Here is a 16,128-nt window from a genome sequence, read left to right on the forward strand (position 1 = left end):
GACTTTCAACAAGTCTGTCTCCTATTTCCATCTCAAACTCAGTCCAAGTGTATACGTTTTTCATATATAAGGCAACACCTCCTCCCTTTTTTCCCTGCCTGTCCTTCCTAAGCAAGCTGCTGTACCATTCTATACCAATATTCCAGTCATGCGTATTCCCACCAGGTCTCTGTGATGCCAACTATGTCATAGTTGTGTTTATTTACTAGCATTTTGAGTTCTTCCTGCTTATTCCCCATACTTCTTGTATTAGTATACAGACTTCTAAGATACTGATTTGATTCCCCCCGGCCCTTCAGTTCTGTCTTCTCTCCTTTATCCCTGCTATAACAGCTTTTGGCCCAGGTACACACCTATCCTGGTTCTTTGGCATGAGTGATGTCACCACAGTAAGGAAGCATTCTTTTAGTAGAGTACCATAAACAACGCTGATTATCTCATTTTGTCTTCCATTTGACAAGGGTCGTATTTCCTCCTTGACAGAGCTGTGGTTTCCTACTACAGGAACAACCTTTTGGAGTCATGTTTGACATCTCTGAAGCTACAGCTGGTTCTCAGCTTGTCTTTGCAATTCTGATTTCCTTCCTTACTTTGGGCAGCATCTTCCTGCTCCTGTTGACAGAGTTTATTTATTTATTTTTCTATTTCTAGGTTCTAGGTTCTTTCTACTTTTATTTTCCTAAGTGCCCCACTGTCTTTTTTGAATGCATTCGACATTTCTCCCTTGCATTTGCCATTGTAGGGTTGTATATTTCAATGACAGATCCATTACACCAGAAGGAAGGCTTTCATGAGTTTGGACATTCTGTTTCTTTTAGCTCTTCTGTCATACAGAGGTAGCTAATTTAGAACAGTTAATTACAGTCTAGGTAGCTCTATTTGGTTTTTAGCCTCAATTAAGCATGGTTACATTTTCCATGCTACCCTAATGGCTCTATAAATTCTAATTTGCTTAGACTGCTCTTAATCATTAGCTGAATCTAAGTCTCTTGAAGGAAGCAAAATCACCTTGGCACTGTATAAAATGTGTCTAGTATCTAATATTTCATTTACCTTTGTAGTTTTAACTATGGGAGAGATTTTTCTCTCTGCTACCTGCTAAAATACTGCTAGGATAGGATCCTGCAAAGTACTGAGTATTCTGGCCCTGATCCTGCAAAGCACCTAAGATCATGCTTAATAGTATAAGTACATGAGTAGTCCCACAGACTTTACAAGTACTTAAAGTTAAGCATGGGCTTAAATGCTTTACTGGATCACAGCCAGAGGACTCAAGATCGAGCTTTTGCTCCCCAACTATTCTAGAAAAGTATCAAGGAACACTGGGTACTTTGAAGGCAATTTACAATGGGAAAAGGGGACTTGTGCCCATGTTTGTTTCTTTGTAAGAACATAAGAATGGCCAGACTGGGTCAGATCAAAGTTCCATCCAGCCTAGTATCCAGTCTACTGACAGTGGCCAATGCCAGGTGACCCAGAGGGAGTGAACCTAACAGGTAATGATCAACTGATCTCTCTCCTGCCATCCATCTCCACTCTCTGACAAACAGAGGCTAGGGACACCATTCCTTACCCATCCTGGCTAATAGCCGTTAATGGACCTAACCTCCACGAATTTATCTAGTTCTCTTTTAAACCCCGTTATAATCCTAGCCTTCACAATCTCCTCAGGCAAGGAGTTCCACAGGTTGACTATGCGCTGTGTGAAGAACTTCCTTTTATTTGTTTTAAACCTGCTGCCCATTAATTTCATTTATATAAGTAAATAATTTTTCCTTATTCACTTTCTCCACACCACTCATGATTTTATATATCTCTATCATATCCCCCCTTAGTCTCCTCTTTTCCAAGCTGAAAAGTCCTAGGCTCTTTAATCTCTCCACATATGGGACCCGTTCTAAACCCCTAATCATTTTAGTTGCCCTTCTCTGAACCTTTTTTAATGCCAGTATATCTTTTATATATATAATAATAAATATAAATGGAGATATCCTATCTCCTAGAACTGGAAGGGACCTTGAAATGTCATTGAGTCCAGCCCCCTGCCTTCACTAGCAGGACCAAGTACTGATTTTGCCCCAGATCCCTAGGGTGGCCCCCTCAAGGATTAAATTTACAACCCTGGATTTAGCAGGTCGATGCTCAAACCACTGAGCTATCCCTCCCCCCCTAAGATGACCCCTTTGAGATGAGGAGACCACATCTGTATGCAGTATTCAAGATGTGGGCGTACCAAGGATTTATATAAAGGCAATAAGATATTCTCCGTCTTATTCTCTATCCCTTTTTTAATGATTCCTAACATCGTGTTTGCTTTTTTGACTGCCACTGCACACTGCGTGGACGTCTTCAGAGAACTATCCACGGTGACTCCATGAGCTCTTTCCTGATTAGTTATAGCTAAATTAGCCCCCATCATATTGTATGTACAGTTGGGGTTATTTTTTCCAATGTTCATTACTTTACATTTATCCACATTAAATTTCATTTGCCATTTTGTTGCCCAATCATTTAGTTTTGTGAGATCTTTTTGAAGTTCTTCACAGTCTGCTTTGATCTTAACTATCTTGAGCAGTTTAGTATCATCTGCAAACTTTGCCACCTCACTGTTTACCCCTTTCTCCAGACCATTTATGAATAAGTTGAATAGGATTGGTCCTAGGACTGACCCTTGGGGAACTCCACTAGTTACCCCTCTCCATTCTGAAAAATTACCATTAATTCCTACCCTTTGTTCCCTGTCTTTTAAACAGTTCTCAATCCATGAAAGGATCTTCCCTCTTATCCCATGACAACTTAATTTACGTAAGAGCCTTTGGTGAGGGACCTTGTCAAAGGCTTTCTGGAAATCTAAGTACACTATGTCCACTGCATCCCCCTTGTCCACATGTTTGTTGACCCCTTCAAAGAACTCTAATAGATTAGTAAGACACGATTTCCCTTTACAGAAACCATGTTGACTTTTGTCCAACAATTTATGTTCTTCTATGTGTCTGACAATTTTATTCTTTAGTTAGTTTCAACTAATTTGCCCAGTACTGACGTTAATTGCCAGGATCACCTCTAGAGCCTTTTTAAATATTGGCATTACATTAGCTATCTTCCAGTCATTGGGTACAGAAGCTGATTTAAAGAACAGGTTACAAACCATAGTTAACAGTTCCGCAATTTCACATTTGAGTTCTTTCAGAACTCTTGGGTGAATGCCATCTAGTCCCGGTGACTTGTTACTGTTAAGTTTATCAATTAATTCCAAAACCTCCTCTAGTGACACTTCAATCTGTGACAATTCCTCAGATTTGTCACCTACAAAGGATGGCTCAGGTTTGGGAATGTCCCTAACATCCTCAGCTGTGAAGACTGAAGCAAAGAATCCATTTAGTTTCTCCACAATGACTTTATCGTCTTTAAGTGCTCCTTTTGTATCTTGATGGTCCAGGGGCCCCACTGGTTGTTTAGCAGGCTTCCTGCTTCTGATGTACTTAAAAACATTTTGTTATTACCTTTTGAGTTTCTGGCTAGCTGTTCTTCAAACTCCTTTTTGGCTTTTCTTATTACATTTTTACACTTAATTAGGCAGTGTTTATACTCCTTTCTATTTACCTCACTAGGATTTGACTTCCTCTTTTTAAAAGATGCCTTTTTATCTCTCACTGCTTCTTTTACATGGTCGTTAAGCCACAGTGGCTCTTCTTTAGTTCTTTTACTGTGTTTTTTAATTTGGGTATACATTTAAGTTGGGCCTCTATTATGGTGTCTTTGAAAAGTGTCCATGCAGCTTGCAGGTATTTCACTCTAGTCACCATACCTTTTAATTTCTAACCTCCTCATTTTTGCCCTTTCTGAAATTAAATGCCACAGTGTTGGGCAGTTGAGATGTTCTTCCCACCACAGGAATGTTAAATGGTATTATATTATGGTCATTATTTCCAAGCGGTCCTCTTATAGTTACCTGTTGGACCAGATCCTGCGGTCCACTCAGGACTAAATCGAGAATTGCCTCTTGTGGGTTCCTGTACCAGCTGCTCCAAGAAGCAGTCATTTAAAGTATTGAGAAATTTTGTCTCTGCATTTCGTCCTGAGGTGACATGTACCCAGTCAATGTGGGGATAATTGAAATCCCCCACTATTAATGAGTTCTTTATTTTGATAGCCTCTCTAATCTCCCTTAGCATTTCATCATCACGATCACTGTCCTGGTCAGGTGGTCGATAATAGATTCCTACTGTTATATTCTTATTAGAGCATAGAATTACTAACCATAGAGATTCTATGGAACATGTGGATTCATTTAAGATTTTTACTTCATTTGATTCTACATTTTCTTTCACATATAGTGCCACTTCTCCCTCTACCCCCCCCTCCCCGACCTGTTCTGTCCTTTCAATATATTTTTTACCCTGGAATGATTGTGTCCCATTGATTGTCCTCACTCCACCAGGTTTCTGTGATGCCTACCTCCTTTAACACGAGGCACTCTAGTTCACCCATCTTATTATTTACACTTCTAGCATTTGTGGACAAGCACTTTAAAAAATTGTCATTGTTTATTTGTCTGCCCTTTTCTGAAGTGTCAGATTCTTTTTTATGTGAATGTTTCTTGTCTGATCTGGCCCATACTTTATCCTCTTCCATCCTCTCCTCCTGACTAAAACCAAGAGAATCTCTATCAATAGACTCTCCTCTAAGAGAAGTCTCTGTCCGATCCATGTGCTTCGCGGCAGCAGTCAGCTTTCCCCATCTCCTAGTTTAAAAACTGCTCTGCAACCTTTTTAATGTTAAGTGCCAGCAGTCTGGATCCACTTTGGTTTAGGTGGAGCCCATCCTTCCTGTATAAGCTCCCCCTAACCCAAAAGTTTCCCCAGTTCCTAATGAATCTAAACCTCTCCTTTTTACCCCATCATCTCATCCATGCATCGAGACTCTGAAGCTCTGTCTGCCTACCTGGCCCTGTGCATGGAACTGGAAGCATTTTTCAGAATGCTACCATAGAATATTAGGGTTAGAAGGGACCTCAGGAGGTCATCTAGTCCAACCTCTTGCTCAAAGCAGGACCAATCCCCAGATAGATTTTTGCCCCAAATGACCCCCCTCAAGGATTGAACTCAGAACGCTGGGTTTAGCAGGCCAATACTCAAACCACTGAGCTCCCCCTCCCCCTCTCCTTACCATAGAGGTCCTGGATTTCAGTCTCTTTTCTAGCAGCCTAAATTTGGCCTCCCAGACATCTCTCCTACTGTTCCCTATGTCATTGGTACCTACATGCTCCTCCCCAGCACTACACATAAGTCTGTCTAGACGCCTCGAGAGATCCACAACTTTCACACCAGGCAGGCAAGTCACCATATGGTTCTCCCAATCATCACAAACCCAGCTATCTATGTTTCTAATGATTGAATCTCCCATTACTAACACCTGCCTTTTCCTAATGACTTTTCCCTCAGTGTGAGAGGATACTCAAACATCCTCTGGAAGGAGGGTCCCAACTATGGGAAGGTTTCCCTCTGCTCCCGTTGACTGCTCTCCTTCCCTGAGCCTTTCATCCTCCTTAACAGTGCAGGGGCTGTCTGACTGGAGGTGGGAAAAATCTACAGTGTCCCAAAAAGACTCATCAACATACCTCTCTGCCTCCCTTAGGTCCTCCAGTTCCACCACCCTGGCCTCCAAAGCCCATACGCGGTCTCTGAGGGCCAGGAGCTCCTTGCACCGAAAGCTCACATATGCCACCCGCCCACAGGGCAAGTAATCATACATGCTACACTGAGCGCAATAAAGAATGTGTGTGTGAAGAATAAAGACACAATTTTCTTCACACACACACACACACACACACAAAATGTTCCCCTGCTCATTTATTGCACTGGAAATTCATGTCTTGCCAGTCCTGTTATTCTTGGAATACATTATGGATGACTAGAGAACAGAGGTGCCGGAACAATTTGTATAGTGGGGGTGCTGAGAGCCATTGAATCAAACTGTAAACCCGGGATATGATGGAAACCACTTCAAGCCAGTGGGTGCTGCCGCACTCCCAGCACCCCTAGTTCCAGTGCCTATGCTAGAGAATTAATATGCTTATGACATCACATATAGCATATTATTATTTACCCGTATTTATCATGGTGCCTATGAGCCCAACCACGGACTCAGACCCCATTGTGCCAGGCGCTGTACTAACACAGGACACAAAGACAGTCTCTGTCCCAAGGAACTTACAATGTAAGTATAAGACAAGAGACCATAGACAGATACAGATCGATGGGGGAGTACAAGGAAACAAGGAGATAATATTAGTCAGCGTGGTAGGCGGTGGTCTCACCACATATCATAGAAGTGAAACCTGATTAGTTTAAAGGGAAAGTGATTGGAAAAGGTTCAGAAAAGGACAACAAAAATGATTAGGCTTATGGAACGGCTTCTGTCTGAGGAGAGATTATTAAGACTGGGACTTTTCAGCTTGGAAAAGAGACAGCTAAGGGGAGATATGATTGACGTCATAAAATCATGACTGGTATAGAGAAAATAGATAAGGAAGTGTTGTTTACAAGAACTAAGGGTCACCAAATGAAATTAATAGGCAGCAGATTTAAAACAAATAAAAGGAAGTATTTCTTCACACAACCTGCAGTCAACCTGTGGAACTCATTGCCAGAGGATATTGTGAAGGCCAAGACCATAACAGGGTTCAAAAAAGAACTAGATGAATTCATGGAGGATAGGTCCATCAATGGCTATTAGCCAGGATGGGCAGGAATGGAGTCCCTAGCCTCTGTTTGCCAGAAGCTGGGGATGAGCAACAGGGGATGGATCACTTGCTGATTAACTGTTCTGTTCATTCCCTCTGGGGCACCTGGCATTGGCCACTGTCAGAAGACAGGATACTGGGCTAGATGGACCTTTAGTCTGACCCAGTAGGGCCATTCTTATGTTCTTATTTTTGCACTAAGTATTTGAAACTGGTTGGGTCTGGCTCTCACTTGTACTGAGGCCTTTCCACACCACACCATTATTCTCCACCATTCAAAAATCATGAGTTAGGTCTCAAAAAATCATGGCTTTAAAAATCATGAGGCTTAAAAACCAAACCAAACCGTACATTTGGTTTCTTTTATTAGTATTTGCCTGCTGGTGTTAGAGCATACAGGGTTCATGTTTTCAAGCTTTTCTCTGCAGCCATGAAGGAGAGAAACTTATTTTTATTTTTGATTGAAAGCTGAGATTCTCCCATAATCCCATAACGCCAGGAGTTTGGGCTTTAAGAAAAACAACAAGCTGACAATGCTGCCACTGAGAGTATAAAGGGGCCTTAAAGTGGGAATATATTACATGTACGCTCACTTTCAGGCCCTTTTACCCTGCTGGCGCACTGTAAAGAAGCCTTAATGTAAAGGAGGCTCTGCCACTTTATTTGTGTTTAATGCAAATGACTTGAAAAAAACAGCTGGAAGAAATGTTATTTTGTGGGTCACATGCTGCATCGCAGCCATGTCCCTGCGATCTCCCAGCTGAATCTTTTAAAGATCATTTCAGGTGTTAATCTTTGCCTCCCCAATCAACCTGATCACAGAATTAGCTTTCTAAGACTCCGTGGGATCCCTTTTGGATATACGAACCTGGCTAAATTTGACTTCAAACCTCACAGCTCTGAAAGAATGGGAGCAGATCAGGAAGACAATAACTCTGTTGTCAACTCTCACATTTTAACCATGAGTCTCATGATATTTGGTGTTTTCCTTAAAGCCCTGATGGAATTAAGTGATTATGTGAGAACCCCAGCTTTCATTTTTTCTAGCCCCCATGGTTGCAGAGGAATGCTTGAATCGCAGCCTGACTGTGACTCTAACAGTTCAGAAAACAGAAGGTAAATAAACAGAAACCCAAATTTATTATTTCTAGACATCTCATGATTTTTGAGCCTAGCCCATGATTTTTGTCATTTTAAACTGCTTGGGATTAGCAATACTGTGCTAAAAGGGTGGATCCAGGCAGCCTGGCTATCAAGGTCAGGCAAGAAGTTACCTTAAATTTAGCCCTGGTAACAGAGAGTAAGTTTCCAGTAATCAAAATGCCTCTGCAATCCTAACGGAAAGTGTAGACACATTTGAGACTCAACAGATAGTGGGGTGTCGGGGGGAGGGCAGGAGCATCAATGTCCGAATCAGCTCTAGCAGACACCCGTCATGTATTGGGAGGAGAAAGCTACAGATGTTGAAAAGAGCTGCTTCCAACTCAGTACGTAATGCCTGGCTCTCCCTGACGGAATGGAAAATCCCTGTCCGACAAGCGCTTTCTGAACAGATCCCAAAACCAGTGGGGCTAAAGATAAAGAAGAATAAATTCAAAATAGATACAGCCCACCTGGTGTTAAATGCAGATGCAAGATGACATCCATGCCCAAAGCGCAGTTAGGTGTCTATAAAACTTAAGGGACAATCAACCTGATTGAGATGCAGTATGGCCTAACGGACAGAGCACTGGATTAGCAGTCAGAAGACCTGCCATTGACCTGCTCTGTGACTTTGGACAAGACACTTTCCCCCACTCTTTCCCCTCCCACTCTTTGCCTGCCTTAGAATCATAGAATCATAGAATATCAGAGTTGGAAGGGACCTCAAGAGGTCATCTAGTCCAACCCCCTGCTCAAAGCAGGACCAATTCCCAGCTAAATCATCCCAGCCAGGGCTTTGTCAAGCCGGGCCTTAAAAACCTCCAAGGAAGGAGACTCCACCACCTCCCTAGGTAACGCATTCCAGTGTTTCACCACCCTCCTAGTGAAATAGTTTTTCCTGATATCCAACCTGGACCTCCCCCACCGCAACTTGAGACCATTGCTCCTTGTTCTGTCATCTGCCACCACTGAGAACAGCCGAGCTCCATCCTCTTTGGAACCCCCCTTCAGGTAGTTGAAGGCTGCTATCAAATCCCCCCTCATTCTTCTCTTCTGGAGACTAAACAATCCCAGTTCTCTCAGCCTCTCCTCATAAGTCATGTGCTCCAGACCCCTAATCATTTTTGTTGCCCTCCGCTGGACTCTTTCCAATTTTTCCACATCCTTCTTGTAGTGTGGGGCCCAAAACTGGACACAGTATTCCAGATGAGGCCTCACCAATGTCGAATAAAGGGGAACGATCACGTTCCTCGATCTGCTGGCAATGCCCCTACTTATACAGCCCAAAATGCCGTTGGCCTTCTTGGCAACAAGAGCACACTGTTGACTCATATCCAGCTTCTCGTCCACTGTGACCCCTAGGTCCTTTTCAGCAGAACTGCTACCTAGCCATTCGGTCCCTAGTCTGTAGCAGTGCATGGGATTCTTCCGTCCTAAGTGCAGGACTCTGCACTTGTCCTTGTTGAACCTCATCAGGTTTTTTTCTGCCCAATCCTCTAATTTGTCTAGGTCCCTCTGTATCCGATCCCTACCCTCTAGTGTATCTACCACGCCTCCTAGTTTAGTGTCATCTGCAAACTTGCTGAGAGTGCAGTCCACACCATCCTCCAGATCATTAATAAAGATATTAAACAAAACCGGCCCCAGGACCGACCCTTGGGGCACTCCACTTGAAACCGGCTGCCAACTAGACATGGAGCCATTGATCACTACCCGTTGAGCCCGACGATCTAGCCAGCTTTCTATCCACCTTACAGTCCATTCATCCAGCCCATACTTCTTTAACTTGGTGGCAAGAATACTGTGGGAGACAGTATCAAAAGCTTTGCTAAAGTCAAGAAATAACACATCCACTGCTTTCCCCTCATCCACAGAGCCAGTTATCTCATCATAGAAGGCAATTAGGTTAGTCAGGCACGACTTCCCCTTCGTGAATCCATGCTGACTGTTCCTGATCACTTTCCTTTCCTCTAAATGTTTCATAATTGATTCCTTGAGGACCTGCTCCATAATTTTTCCAGGGACTGAGGTGAGGCTGACTGGCCTGTAGTTCCCCGGATCCTCCTTCTTCCCTTTTTTAACGATGGGCACTACATTAGCCTTTTTCCAGTCATCTGGGACCTCCCCCGATCGCCATGAGTTTTCAAAAATAATGGCTAATGGCTCTGCAATCTCACCCGCCAACTCCTTTAGCACCCTCGGATGCAGCGCATCCGGCCCCATGGACTTGTGCACGTCCAGTTTTTCTAAATAGTCCCGAACCACTTCTTTCTCCTCAGAGGGCTGGTCACCTTCTCCCCATGCTGTACTGCCCAGTGCAGCAATCTGGGAGCTGACCTTGTGCGTGAAGACAGAGGCAAAAAAATCATTGAGTACATTAGCTTTTTCCACATCCTCGGTCACTAGGTTGCCTCCCTCGTTCAGTAAGGGGCCCACACTTTCCTTGATTTTCTTCTTGTTGCTAACATACCTGAAGAAACCCTTCTTGTTACTCTTAACATCTCTTGCTAACTGCAACTCCAAGTGTGATTTGGCCTTCCTGATTTCACTCCTGCACGCCTGAGCAATATTTTTATATTCCTCCCTGGTCATTTGTCCAATCTTCCACTTCTTATAAGCCTCTTTTTTGCGTTTAAGATCAGCAAGGATTTCACTGTTTAGCCAAGCTGGTCGCCTGCCATATTTACTATTCTTTCTACACATCGGGATGGTTTGTTCCTGCAACCTCAATAAGGATTCTTTAAAATACAGCCAGCTCTCCTGGACCCCTTTGCCCTTCATGTTATTCTCCCAGGGGATCCTGCCCATCTGTTCCCTGAGGGAGTCAAAGTCTTCTTTTCTGAAGTCCAGGGTCCGTATTCTGCTGCTCTCCTTTCTTCCTTGTGTCAGGATCCTGAACTCGGCCATCTCATGGTCACTGCCTCCCAGGTTCCCATCCACTTTTGCTTCCCCTACTAGTTCTTCCCTGTTTGTGAGTAGCAGGTCAAGAAAAGCTTTGCCCCTAGTTGGTTCCTCCAGCACTTGCACCAGGAAATTGTCCCCTACACTATCCAAAAATTTCCTGGATTGCCTGTGCACCGCTGTATTGCTCTCCCAGCAGATATCAGGGTGATTAAAGTCTCCCATGAGAACCAGGGCCTGCAATCTAGCAACTTCTGCTAGTTGCCAGAAGAAAGCCTCGTCCACCTCATCCCCCTGGTCTGGTGGTCTATAGCAGACTCCAACCACGACATCACCCTTGTTGCTCACACTTCTCAACTTTATCCAGAGACTCTCAGGTTTTTCTGCAGTTTCATACCGGAGCTCTGAGCAGTCATACTCCTCTCTTACATACAACGCAACTCCCCCACCTTTTCTGCCCTGCCTGTCCTTCCTGAACAGTTTATATCCATCCATGACTGTACTCCAGTCATGTGAGTTATCCCACCAAGTCTCTGTTATTCCAATCACATCATAGTTCCCTGACTGTGCCAGGACTTCCAGTTCTCCCTGCTTGTTTCCCAGGCTTCTTGCATTTGTGTATAGGCACTTAAGATAACTCATCGATCGTCCCTCTTTCTCAGCATGAGACAGGAGTCCTCCCCTCTTGCGCTCTCCTGCTTGTGCTTCCTCCCAGGATCCCATTTCCCCACTTACCTCAGGGCTTTGGTCTCCTTCCCCCGGTGAACCTAGTTTAAAGCCCTCCTCACTAGGTTAGCCAGCCTGCTGGCGAAGATGCTCTTCCCTCTCTTCGTTAGGTGGAGCCCGTCTCTGCCTAGCACTCCTTCTTCTTGGAACACCATCCCATGGTCGAAGAATCCAAAGCCTTCTCTCCGACACCACCTGCGTAGCCATTCGTTGACTTCCACGATTCGACGGTCTCTACCCCGGCCTTTTCCTTGCACAGGGAGGATGGACGAGAACACCACTTGCGTGTTGTCTATTTAGATTGTAAACTCTGGGTTATTATGTGTTTCCACAGTGCCTAACACATGAGAGCCCTGAGCTCACCTGGTGTTACTGCAACACAAATAATGACTAATAACAATATGGTCCTGATATTCACGATGATTAAACCTGACATCTGACCAAGACAGTTCGGGTTAAACTAGGATTTTAGCTCTCACTCGAGCACGCATCTTGAGTGACCGTCGCACCCATCCTTGGAAGTTTGAATGTCCTAATTCAGCTTTTGCCATGATCCAGTGTGTTAAATAGCAAACACACTAATCTGTGTCACAGCTCTTGGAGAGCTCTATCTGCAGGAAACATACAAGGAGATCATATTGCTAGGGAAAGCAGAGCTGGGGTAGAGGCACACCTCATGGGTGGTCCCAGCCTCTGGTAGATCCCCAATCTCAAGGCCAGACCTGCTGCTCCTCCCCAGGAGAAGGGAAAACCTTCCTCCCGAAGAGCTGAAAGTGTGTTCCTCCTAGGGTGACCAAATAGCAAGGGTGAAAAATCGGGACAGGGAGTGGGGGGGTAATAGGCACCTATATAAGACAAAGCCCCAAATATCGGGACTGTCCCTATAAAATCGGGACATCTGGTCACCCTATTTCCTCCATTTGGCCCACTATTTTTAATCCTAGTATTATGATTGTATTTATCTTGTTCAGTGGCATAATGTGTCCATGGCCTATAATGTGCAGGGAGTCAGACTAGAGTATCTAATGGTCTTTTCTGGCCTTAAAAATCTATGAACAGGCATGCCTCTTTCCAGGCAAATAAAAGACAATGGGCCAAATTCTGCCCTCAGTTCTGCTGGGTTTAAAGACAGAATAACTCCAGGGACTTGTGTTTATATAGCTTATAAGGACCAAACATGAAACTGCCCCTGAGCTGTGGATACACAATATCAGACACATGCACCCACAGCTACTTTGCAACACAAAAGGAAGCCACTTGATTTTATATATTGAAGCTCTTAAACACAAGGGCTCACATGTCTCCTGAAAACAACTCACCAAATTGATTTTGGACATTACAGCAACTGGACTGTCATTCTTCAGTGTAGCTGCTATTTCTCATGGCAGGTTAGGACCAGGGAAGTAACATGAGGGCAATTGAGCAAACTTGGTAGTGATGACACACCCACAGCAAGAGACAGTCTCTGCTAACCTCCCAAATCCACCAAGAAAACATTTTGAATGTTCACACCACAGATCTCCTTTTAATACTGTCTTTTAAATTTACTAACCAAGGCAACAGCCTTTTTCCAGAGGTTCACATGCTTCTGGCATTTCCATGAACTAATTTTCATCAAGGGACCCTCTGCAACATAAATATTTGGAAGGGCCATTTGCGGAGGAAATACTTTTGTTACTAATAAATGCTGGGAAACTAAAAGATCTGCACCAGCACTGCTAGAATGGAGAGGTGTTTTCAGCATGGTAAGAGGGGGTGATGGTGTCTGAATCCTTACCAGCCAGCCCCAGAGAGAAGCCAGACTGTCACTCTATGCAAAAGTTGCACCAGTTTAACTAAAGTTGTGATTCTCTTTGGGAAGGGAGGTGGTTGGTTTTTGTCTCCTGTGAAAATAATTGATGAAAACCTTTTTTTGTTTGCTTTGAATGTTTTTTAGGGGTTCATTGTAAGTGTGCAAGTGCAAACTACACAGATGGAGCCAGTTTTTAACCAGTGTACGTGTGTCCATAAAGGGGTTTGAACCGGTTTAACGTGCTTGGGGTGGCATTCTGGCCATTTTTATTTATTTATTGCTTCCGGCCAGGGCCGGCTCTAACTTTTTTGCCGCCCCAAACAAAAAAAAAGAGTGCCGCGCCGCTGAAACACCCCCCTCCCCAGTGCCGCGCCGCTGAAACACCCCCCCCCCAGTGCCACGCCACGCCGCCGAAAGACAAACAACCCACCCCCCCAAGTGCCGCCCGGCCGAAACAAAAACAACAACAAAAAAAACCCAAGCGCCCCCCCCCAAGATTGGCCATCCCTTACAAGGTGCCGCCCCAAGAAGTGCTTGGTCGGCTGGTGCCTGGAGCCGGCCCTGCTTCCGGCGGCAAAAGCCTAGAGCCAGCCCTGGCAGCAGCAGCGCATTGTGCGTGGGGGGCGCCCTGGGACTGCTGCGGTTCGCGCCGCGGGGGAGCAGTGCCGCACCTTGTGGCTGGGCCGGTTAGGCTCCCATAGGGGGACACTCACTGGGGGCACACGGAGCTGCCTGCAGGTGCCACTGGCCGCCCTGCCGCAGTCCAGGGACTGCAGCTGGGCGGCCAGAAGCAGCAGCAGGGCCATAGAGGGCAGGGCGCTGCCATGGGGCCCACGTCCCGCTCTCCGGAGCTCCACTCCCTCTGGGGCTACCCTGCCCCGGCTCCTCAGCCCCCTGCCAGGGTGATCCCCCGGCTCTGCCCTCCCGGGTCCCGGACGGTCCTGGAGGCGGGAGCCCTGGCTGGAGGGACCCTGGGCTTAGGCGCGGCCCGGAAGCTCTGCTGCTTACCCCGACCCTGCCAGTGCCGGACCGGCTGGAGGCAAGGGCGGAGTGGGCGGAGTCAGCACTGGGGGGGACGACCCCAGGGCTGGGGCGGCAGGGTGTGTGTGTGGGGGGGGGGGAAGAGAGAGCCCAGGGCTAGGGCAGCAGGGGGTGGGGGTGGGGTGAGAGCCCAGGGCTGGGGTGGGGGGCAGCCAACATTTTTTTTGCTTGGGGCTCCAAAAAACCTAGAGCCGGCCCAGCTCACAGGGGTCTCGTGCGCTCGGCTTCTGTGTGCTTCCCCGTGCAGCAGGGCTCGCCCTACTCGCTATTCCAGCCCCTTCCCCTCCGGATCCCACTGCCTCGCTAGCCCCGACCCTACACGCCTGGCTCCGGCGGGGGGTGAGTTAGTCCCCCTCCGCGCACGTGGGCACCGCTCCGCCCCGACCGTGCGAGTGGCCGCCGCTAGCACCGCCCTCTGCCTGCCCCGCCAGTGACATCAGCGCGGCTCCCCCGGCGAGCTGGAGCTGGGCTGGCTGCGCTGGGGCGGGGCTGCTGCTCCCCCGCGCCGGGCACCGTGCGCCGCGGCCATCGCAGCGAGTAGCGCGCGGCACCGGGTAAGGCGGGGGCGCCCGGCCTGATTCGCATCGCGCTCGGGCGCGTGTAAACGGGGAGCGAGCGGCTGGAGTCAGGGCAGCTGGTGGGCTGTAAGTAGGGAAGAAACTCCTGGAGAGAGAGAGAGAGAGAGTGTGTGTGTGTGTGTGTGTGTGTGTGTGTGTGTGGTGCCGTTAGTGCCGCTGCTGAGGCGTGAATGGGAACTGGAGTCAGGGCTGGTGTAAACAGGGAGGTGACTTAGTGCACTCCCTCCTTAGGCTGTCAGCTAGAGGGGAGTGGGGCTCTCTGCGGTGGTGTCTCTGGGAGGGTCAAACTCTGTTTTGTTCCATCCCCCCCAGCCTCTTGTCATGTGAAGTTTGTCTCGGGGCTTTAGCAAACGAAACTCAAATAGCAAGTGTGAAAAATCAGGATGGGGGTGGGGGGTAATAGGAGCCTATATAAGAAAAAGACCCCAAAATTGCCACTGTCCCTATAAAATTGGGACATCTGGTCACCCTAAACCCAAAGGGGCAGTGGGGGTGGGTGGGGGGGTGTTGGCTGGGTTTGGGGGAACATTGGATTCTCCACTGTCAAAGTTCCCCTTTCTTGCACCCTACAGTGGCTTGTCCATGGTTTAAATGAGTTTTAGTTCCTGGTCATTTGTGTCTGGAGCACAAGGGTGGGTCTCCTTTTGGCTTCCCCTGCCAGTCCCTGAGCTCAGGGACAGGATCTTCACTTAAAGGGGGATTTGGGAAGTAACTTGCACTGTGGTGGGCTTGGGTTTATTATTGTCATGGAGAGAGTCAGGGGAGAGGAGTAGCTGCATTGAAAGCCCTTGTTGTTTTCTGGGCTTCACAGCTGAAATCTTCATTGGGGAAGGAGGAATGAGATGGAATCGGTTTTCCCAGGCTCTGCATGTGGCAGTAGGGAAATCATAGAATATCAGGGTTGGAGGGGACCTCAGGAGGTCATCTAGTCCACTCCCCTGCTCAAACCAGGACCAATCCCCAGACAGATTTTTGCCCCAGATCCCTCAATGGCCCCCTCAAGGATTGAACTCACAACCCTGGGTTTAACAGGCCAATGCTCAAACCACTGAGCTGTTCTCTCCTCCCTCCCCCCCCCCCCCCAAAAGAGTAATGCAGCAGTATATTAAACTTTTATCACCAGTTAGCCATGGTTTGCTTCAGTACACGATATCACGGTGTTCCTGATTATGCTCTACTTCGTGTCATAAAAATTAAGGAGA

The 16,128-nt window shown here is 46.7% G+C and overlaps 1 protein-coding gene across 2 annotated transcripts in view; it reads left to right on the forward strand.

Moving 5' to 3' along the window:
- Nucleotides 1-14,821: 14,821 nt before the first annotated feature.
- Nucleotides 14,822-16,128, forward strand: part of SH3BP4 (SH3 domain binding protein 4) — a 184,112-nt gene continuing 182,805 nt past the window's right edge. For both annotated transcript variants that reach the window (XM_054044147.1, XM_054044144.1), the window contains exon 1: nt 14,822-14,902. The gene's annotated coding sequence lies outside the window, so the exon portion shown is untranslated. The remainder of the gene's footprint in view (nt 14,903-16,128) is intronic.

This window comes from Malaclemys terrapin, chromosome 11 (genome assembly GCF_027887155.1).
Source record: "Malaclemys terrapin pileata isolate rMalTer1 chromosome 11, rMalTer1.hap1, whole genome shotgun sequence".
Taxonomy (NCBI): domain Eukaryota; kingdom Metazoa; phylum Chordata; order Testudines; family Emydidae; genus Malaclemys; species Malaclemys terrapin.